Source organism: Solanum lycopersicum, chromosome 3 (assembly GCF_036512215.1).
Source record: "Solanum lycopersicum chromosome 3, SLM_r2.1".
Classification (NCBI taxonomy): domain Eukaryota; kingdom Viridiplantae; phylum Streptophyta; class Magnoliopsida; order Solanales; family Solanaceae; genus Solanum; species Solanum lycopersicum.
The window spans coordinates 17,669,927-17,678,935 of NC_090802.1; the positions used below are offsets into that span (position 1 = coordinate 17,669,927).

Consider the following 9,009-nt stretch of genomic DNA (forward strand, 5'->3'; position numbering starts at 1 on the left):
GTCAAGAATTAGTGTGGCCGTAGGCCTACAATGGTGGTGTCTAGATGTCCACTACACTAAGAAGTTACTACATTACATTCCTTCATTACGAAGATAACCTGCACCTTTATGATCATTATTTTTATAACCTTTCGTCTCCATAACTTTATCCGTTATATTCATCTTTAATGTCATGTTTATAATTAATCTTTTCTATGTCTCTATGTTACACTATAAATAGAAGCATATAGGTTTATATTATATACATTTGAAGATTCGGTGAACACTTGAATACTTTGAAGAATAAGAAAAACTCTCATTTCTTATCTGTCTATTTCTATTGCTTTCATCTTTTATATTTCTTTTCTTATTTTGCTTTAATTTTACAACAATATTTACTATATCATGCGAAAAGGGCATGCTATACCCCTCAACTTTATCATTTAGATTTAATATATTATCGTTATAAAAATGTCTCATATATGCCCTTAACATTATAAAAACGACTCGCATATACCCTAACTGTTATAGAATGATCTCACATGTACCCTTCATCTAATGGAACTGAAAAAACTAGTTTTAGATTTATTTTTTTTTACTTTAATTTTTTTAAAAATCACGTATTCCTTCTAAAAAATGTATACTTTAATCTTTTTCATGCATAAATTATTTTTTGACTTCTTTGATTATCATTATTTGAGTTTCTTATTGTTCTTTTATTTTTTCATGTAAAGAAGACAATTTAAAACTATTTTTCGGACATATTGTAATTTAGTTTTTGTATTTGTAAAAAATAATAATAAAAAAATGAGACATTTATAATTAGTGAAACATAAAAAAATTTGACCATCAAAATAAGAAATTTAAATTGATCATTAAAATAAAAAAAAAGTCAAAAAAATGATTAAATACAGGTGTGAAGGATCAAATATACCTTGATTATAAATTTTTCGAAACAATAATTTAAAAATAGAATCAAAATTAATTTTTCACTTTCATTATATAAAAAAGGGTATGGTGAGTTACGTGTATAAGAATGAGAATATATATGAGCTACTAAAAATATATTAACTCTAAATGATAATATTGAAAGTTATTTTTTCAATGTTTTTTTTATATATAAATGTGACAACTTAAATTGACAAATGAATTGGGTAGGAGTAAATCAAAAAAATATCGTTAATGATGATATGTCAGCGTCATCATGAGATAAGTGCTCCTCTCTTTTGGTTTTACTTTTTCTAAATATTTTTTTTTAAAAATAACACAAAAGCTTCCCATCTTTCAACAAAAATATTGTAATTTCTCATACTATTTCTTTTTAATATAATGTTTGTCCCGCTATATTATATTATAATTATACTACTGATATAAGCTTATGCATTCTATTCAATGGTGGATTTATTTATTCTTCAGCCATAAGCGACAACCTTCACTGGTAAGTTCTTCTTTTTCATGCCTTTTCAGTTGTCTACTCTTAGATCTCAATGCATATTTAATGGACATTTGATTGCATTCATAAAATTTGGAATTTGTCTGACTTTTCTCTAATCTGATCAGGTGATTCTGATATATATCCAACTTGCCATAGTTCATCTATGGATTTAGCGGAATTTGGTTGGAAACTAGGTTTAAGGTTGCTTCTTAATAAATTCAGTTGCTTGATTTTGGTGGGGAAATATGGTGTGTTCTGTGCTTAGGTGGGTTTTGATTAGGATAACTTCATGCTGGTGTGATGTGTTAGGAGTTTTAGGTTGGGGATAGTGGGGTTTGAAGATGACAGATGTTTTGCAACAGAAGCCTGATAGCAAGGAGATGATGCCCACTCTGAATTTGAGAGGGGATGAGAGGAGTTAATGTGCGGACACTTGGACGAGTGTATGTCATTTGCTTCATCTACTTCAGCACGAAACACTGAAGATGAGGATGATGACAGCGATGGTCCTATGAGAAGAAGAAGGAGGACTACTTCTCTAATTGAAGGTGATGATAATCTGGCTGAGTCTTCTGCTGCTAGGCGTAGGCGTTCACGTATTTTGAGTAGGTGGGTTGCTAGACAGGCAGAACATATGATAACTACTATTGAGAGGAGGAATCGTGAGTCGGAGTTGATGGCACTAGCAGGTTTGCATACTGTGTCGACACTTGATTCTTCGTTCTTGACGGAATCACAATCTCCTACTTCAAGGCGTGATGCCGAGAGGACAAGCAGTAGGTCGTCGACTATTTTGCAAATGTGGAGGGAGTTGGAGGATGCACATATATTGAATCATGCCCGAGAGAGGGTAAGGGAAAGACTGACACACCAGAGGACTGTGGACTCTAACACCAATATTTCTAGTACTAGTATCTCAGAAAGACGGGAGACCGAGAACCATGATAGTTTGGTGGATGCTAATGAGAGCGAGAATGAGTATGGTACTTGGTCTCATGACGTGATTGGACCACAGATTGAGAACAGAGAGCAAGGGAACTCCAGTTGTGAACAGTCTCTTGATCTAGGGGAAGTTGAGAGGGAGAGGGTAAGACAAATTGTTCGTGGATGGATGGAGAGTGGGATCAGTGACCATTCACCTAATGCCTCTCAGGGGAATGGTGTCCCAAGAAGTGAATGGCTGGGGGAGACAAAGCGTGAAAGGGTGAGAATTGTGAGGGAATGGGTCCAAATGACTAGTCAACAAAGAGGAGCTCGTGGTGGCAGAAGGGAAGAACAGTCCAATGGGCTTAGAGCTCAAGCTGATCGTGTTCATGATGAGTCTGTTGTCGAGCATGAGGAAGGCCAGCCAGAGCATGTACATAGAGACATGCTGAGGTTGTGTGGCAGGCAGGCTTTACTTGATTTGCTTGTGAGAATTGAAGGGGAAAGACAGAGGGAACTTCAGGGTTTGTTAGAGCATCGTGCGGTTTTTGATTTTGCCCACCGTTGTAGGATTCAGGTTAGCTGTTATTCTTCATCCAGTTTCCCTGTCCTATTTTTCTTATGGAAGCCTCAATAGCAGTCATGATTCAATTGTCCATGAGGGCTTATGTTTTTTCCTTTGTTATATTGTGAAGTTTGACATTTTGAAGCTGAAAATTGAATTAACAGGAGATGTTCGATATCTTGAACTGTGCTTGTTTTTACTTTGTTCCTCTTGGAGGTAGATGTAACTGGCCTTTTTGAGTTGTTATTGAGGTGTCTTTGAGCTGTTAGCTAATCTCTTCTAGAGTTTTTCCTTTCTTGCTTAAGCATCTTATTTTATACCCTCTTACAGTCACTACTCAGAGGAAGGTTCTTGCGAAATGAAAGCCCTGCTGAGGAAGAGAGACCACCTTCAATGGCAGCAAGCGAACTAAATCATCTTAGGCAACGCCACACTGTCTCTGGGCTTAGGTATATGGCCTGGTCAATTATGTTTTGCTGCAGGATTTGTCTCAAATTGAATTTTAATCAGCTGTTGAAGCTTGCCTTTATGTAACAAGTTATTAAATGTTTGTTTCCATGTGGTCTACCATTTCAGTTTTGTTGTGGAGCAGTAACACCTAGTCCAATTTCCTTCTGCAGCTGTCAGAATAATTTACTTTTTTATAATGGTTGTTTGTAGAGGAGTTATGTATACTACTCAATGTGATCATAGATGGTACCTTGTTGTTGAGGTTCCAGCATTATCCAACTATGGTTCCTTTGTACAGCTTGTTGATGCCCACACCCAAGATCAATTATTCCTAGAGTCAAACTTTGATTGCAGTGCTACTTAATTCCTAATTGCTGATTATCTTACTAATCAACAATATTTAAATGATTCAGTTACAGTTGCCTAAAACGTCTGAGGAAGTGGGAATGTACCCAGCAAATCTTTTAGTAGCAAATACATTGTTTCTGTGGGTGGGGGAGGGGGGGGAGGGGGGAGGGCATGAGGAAAATGGGTAGAATCTTTAACCTTAATTTTGTACAAGTTAAATGTGACTTAACTTCTACCTGCAAATCAAGATTGCACCTAATTTAGTTTCTGGGGAGGGTAGAACTTATATATTAAAGGGAAAAACCAAAAAGAGGAATTGCTAGATACATGCTTCTTTTATCTAAGGTGGAGTATTTGGGAACATGATTGGTGGTCTTACTTTTTTCATCTCAACTCAAGTTGGCATTATTTGGTTCTCTTAAATTTTATTACCTGACCAATGTCATGGAAGTATTGGGTTTAAGATCACGTAGAACTCAAAGATACATCAGTACAAGTCTACAGATGTAAAAGTAAGGTCTTTATGTGTGTCCAAGGATTGGTTTGGTTGTTTCCCCCTAAAAGCTGCAGGTGAAATGGTCGCCCTTCACATTTCAGTTCTTTTCTCCGTTTCTTTTTTTATTTTCTCAAGTTCTCTTTCTATTCTGTCCATAGTTGACTGTAGAAGTAGTGATTAAGCCCTGTAGCTTAGAAAAGCTTAGGGAGGTTCGCTTCATCTCAGTTGAGCTGCACTTCTTTGTAGGCAATGCACTGAGGCGTGCGTCTCATTGCCAATGAGTTCTCTTGAAAAAAGCACTAAACAATAAATATAATCAAAAAAAGGGATATTGATCATTAAGGACAACATTGTAAATGAATTTGTTACTTTTTCCTTGCATTACATTTATATTCATAACTTTTTTCTTCATTCCGCCTTTTTTCGTACTGAAGCCTACATGTTAATTGTCACTTTGCACTTAAAGCCCTCATAAACCTGGAGTTCTTTTTTAAGCTTTTCACCTTTGACAATACTGTTCTATTGTAGTACTGTATAAATCCATTCAAGATTATGGTGGTCTTTCCACCATTTGGATCTTAAGCAAATTGATATGAAATCACAGCATGTTAACTGTCGCTAAGAGTGAGTTGAGGCAATTGAATAAGGAGCTTATGTGAAAAGAAAATGAACTATATTAAGTAGCTTCTACCATACCGCCTCTAGTTTGATGTTAATGTTAAATAGATCTTAGTTTGCATGTCACAATGTATTTGTTCTTTCTTATGTGATGCTTGCAACATTGTTTAGTAATCATTTTTAATTGCACATATCTTAGAAAAGGCTCGCTTAGTGGGTAACTCTCCTTTTTGGAATTTCTAGAAGCACTTGACAAAGAATCCATATTTTCCATTTTCTGTTTCATTATGAAGATTGAAACCTCAATCTGAGGAAAAATTTTCTACTTTGTGTTTTGTGCTTCATAATATCTCTTGCATGAGACGGGCTACCTAAGTGATTTGCATTTCCTTTCATACTTTGGTCTGGTTCTCACTTTTTATACTCTTCCTTGTAAAAGAAATCTGTATTCATACCAAAATAATTATTTAATCATGTTGATGCATGGGCTGTGACCCTTTTATTTCAACCAGGCAAGGATTTCGCTCCAGGTTAGAAAACATTGTACGTGGTCAAGTGAGCACCAATTCTGAATCTTCATCTAACAGTGGCAACGGTGGTTTGAGAAGTAACCAGGCTCATGCAAATCCTTTACAGGAGGTACAAAATGAAAATGTTGAGCAGCAGCAGTCTAGGGAGCAGGAGCATATTACTCCTCAGTTTCCTGATCACAGAGAGAGTTTTGATTCCAGTACAACTGGTCAGGCTACAACTTGGCCAGTGTCTCCAAACCAAGGAAGGGGTCAAGTGGAACCAGTTGTTGAAGCCTATGGAGCAAATCAGCAGGATGCCACATCTAATGAACAGACTCATGGAACTATGGAGAATACAAGTGGGAATTGGCCACAAAATCAACCAATTGCTTGGCCCCCTGAAACAACAGGTGACATGAATAGAGATGAACATCGTTTACCAGAAAATAATGAGGTTTGGCATGAGGATGGGTCACGAGAAGCTGTCGAGAACCCGTCATTAGGGCCTTCTAATCCTCCTAGAATGCGGCGTTCTGTCCCATATAGGAGAATTAGTAGATTCCATCCACCCGATGATGATAATGTGTATAGTATGGAACTCAGGGAGCTTCTTAGCAGGTAAAATTCACGTGTCATTCAGCTTTTCCATCTGTGGGGTCTGAGGTATTCTTGCCATTTATCTGTTAAGATTCTTTGTCTGGTAGGAGGAGTGTTTCCAATCTTCTTCACAGTTGCTTCCGTGAAAGTTTAGATCATTTAATTCAGTCATATGTAGAAAGGCAAGGCCGTGATCCAATCGACTGGGATTTGCATAGGAACTTGCCTATTCCTAATTCAACTGAAAGGGATCCGGATCAACAGAATGTTGCCCAACCGGAAGGAATTAGCAGGCCTTCACATGTGCAACCATCTCCTCCTGTACCTCCTCCACAACCACTTTGGCATCAGGATTTGCATCACTCCAGTTGGCCATGTCACACTGTGCACCGTTCTGAACTTGTAAGCTTACCACCCCTTCCTAGAAGCTATTGTTATATGGCCTGATTATTTTTCTATCTGATAGTGATACCTTGTGACTAATGCATCTACTTAATAAAGAACACTTCTAATAAACCAATGATGGAAATATCCAAAAAAAATTGTTGCCTTTATATAGGGGAATCCCTTACAGGAATCAGATGAATGTGAATCTTCTCTATTTTCTTCCCTCTTTAAAGCTTTCACGGACCCACAACTAAGAATATTGCACTCTTTCCATGCTGTTAAGAAAAACATCTAACTTGGTACATAATTGTCTTCAATATGAGCAGCATAATATTCTGTTCATACCAGTATCCATAGTAGATTCATGTCCATGGTGTTTATATGTTCTGTTAATGATGTCAGAATGATTATGCTTTATCGTGAACTGAGGGATCATTTCGTTTAGAAGCAAGTCATGCAGGGATTAGTACTGTAATACAAAGAGTAGTAATGCAGGGATTACAAATGTAAGAAATGTAATGTAGGGATTATTTGTTATTTGATGCTTGAAATGTTGTACTAAAAATTATTAAAGTATGTTTGAAATATGTGCTAATTTTTTTCCCAACAAAGTATAATATTGGTCCACATGAATGGTGTTTTTTCATTTAATAATTTTTTAATCCATGTACTGTTTATCCCCGCATAGAGTAATACTCAGATTCTATTCGGCATAACTTCTGTGGGTTTTAGTTACGTGGATGAAACCTAATATTGTGTAAACAATGAACAATTTTATGTGGAGATTAGCTTCTCTATTTCTCCAACCAAGCATTACCTGAGTACACTCTATTGTGAGCAGGAGTGGGAGATGATGAATGATCTTAGAATGGACATGGCAAAACTGCAGCAAGGTGTGAATCACATGCAAAAGATGTTGGAGGCCTGCATGGATATGCAACTAGAGTTGCAACGTTCAGTCAGACAGGAAGTTTCTGCTGCTTTGAATAGATCTGCTGATGGACAAGGTCTGTCTCTCATGTTTGACATACAATAAAACATTGAAGCTCTTATGGTTGCCGTACCTCCTCTAATCCATTTATCTGTTTCTCTTCAACATCATTTGATTTCTTCTTAATTGAGTTTGGCCTTGCAAAATTTATCACAGAAGTCGCTGAGACTTCAGCTGATGGATCTAAAAGGGGCCATGTGAAAAGGGGTACTTGATGCATTTGTTGTGATATATCACATTGATGCCTTGTTGTACAGGTAAAATTTTTGTTATGCAGTTTCATATACCTTGCAGCAACTACTTCAAAATGTACAAGGAATAAGTCCTCTCAACAAATAATACAACAGTGTTCTGTTCAAGATCTTTTGGTAGTTAATGCTTTGTTTGTATTTTGGCAGATGTGGGCACATGTGCACTTGCTACAAATGCGCAAATGAATTGGTTAGAGGTGGAGGGAAGTGTCCATTGTGCAGGGCACCAATTGTCGAGGTGATCCGAGCTTACTCAATCTTGTAAATTGAAAGGACAGGAAGTAGAAGAAAAACTAAGTTAAAAGTTGGTAAGGTATGAAGGAGTTATATGGTCCCTCTACTGAGCTTCTTAGCTTCTTACTTGTAGAGTGTTTTATTTCCCTCCATTCTTCTGATTATGTGGTATGCTGCGCTCTGTATAGTTGGAAAGCAACCGCCATGATACTGCACTTCTGTTGCATTAACCACTTGTAAATGAAAGGTTAATTTTCTTTCAATTTGTTCTAGTTATCGTTTGCACTTCGTGAAGATATAGTATTGGTTTGTAGTGGCAGAAAGGATGAAATGACCACATTATTATCAAACATAAGAGTGTAGTGTTGTTCACTGGGAAAATGACTTGAGGGAGGGGGAGGTACATGAACTATTGACAAGTATAATATTAAATTTGGATTTGGATTTGCAGCTATATTTGAAATTTTAGGAGGCATATCTACCATCTAATTTTGTCCAAGTGATGTCAACCTTGTTTTGAAATGTTTGAAGCAGGGCGTTCAAAGTTTGTCTGCCGCAATCGACACTAGACCGGCTTTATCATACATGAAATTATCGTTGCCATGAATTTCGAGTAAAGTGAATTTTACAAGTAAAAATAAGTTTTTGAGCATGTATAAATGGATAATTTGATTGATGGAGTGATAGTTGGTCATCATCACGAATAATAATAATAATAATATAATGTTTGGTTCAAATACCTAGCAGTCATGAGTGATGTTGACGTTTACAAGTCAAAGCAATAAAGATTAACATTAAGTAGTGTTTAAGGGAATGATTGTTGTTTAGTGCCTGCCACCTTCATTGAAATACCTAAAATAATGATTCCCCTCGGAAAAGGTGCGCAACGCAATGAGGTCTAATTTGTTGGCCAACTATTTTTAATTACTCGAAAATCTACTTCACTATTCGGAAGGCTGTGCTTTTCATGGTGAATAACAATGTTTTCCTTCGTTAAAATATTTTCTTAACAAAAAAAATAAATGAAAATGACTTTTCTAATAAAAATATGAAAAACAAGTTGTATAAGTGGTATTTCATATTTATTGTTTCCTCCCACCTGTCTCACCACCCTCGAATTTTCGCTATTCATTTCGTTTTGCTTTCATAGTGTTTTGCTAGAAAATATATAAATGCTTATGGAATAATACTTTCTTATTTAATTTTTAAACAAAAAAAAATA

General features: G+C 36.3%; 1 pseudogene; it reads left to right on the forward strand.

Annotated features, from left to right (window-relative positions):
• The first annotated feature begins 1,755 nt into the window (after nt 1–1,755).
• LOC101261790 (uncharacterized) lies at nt 1,756–7,818 on the forward strand (annotated as a pseudogene).
• The last annotated feature ends 1,191 nt before the right edge of the window (nt 7,819–9,009 follow it).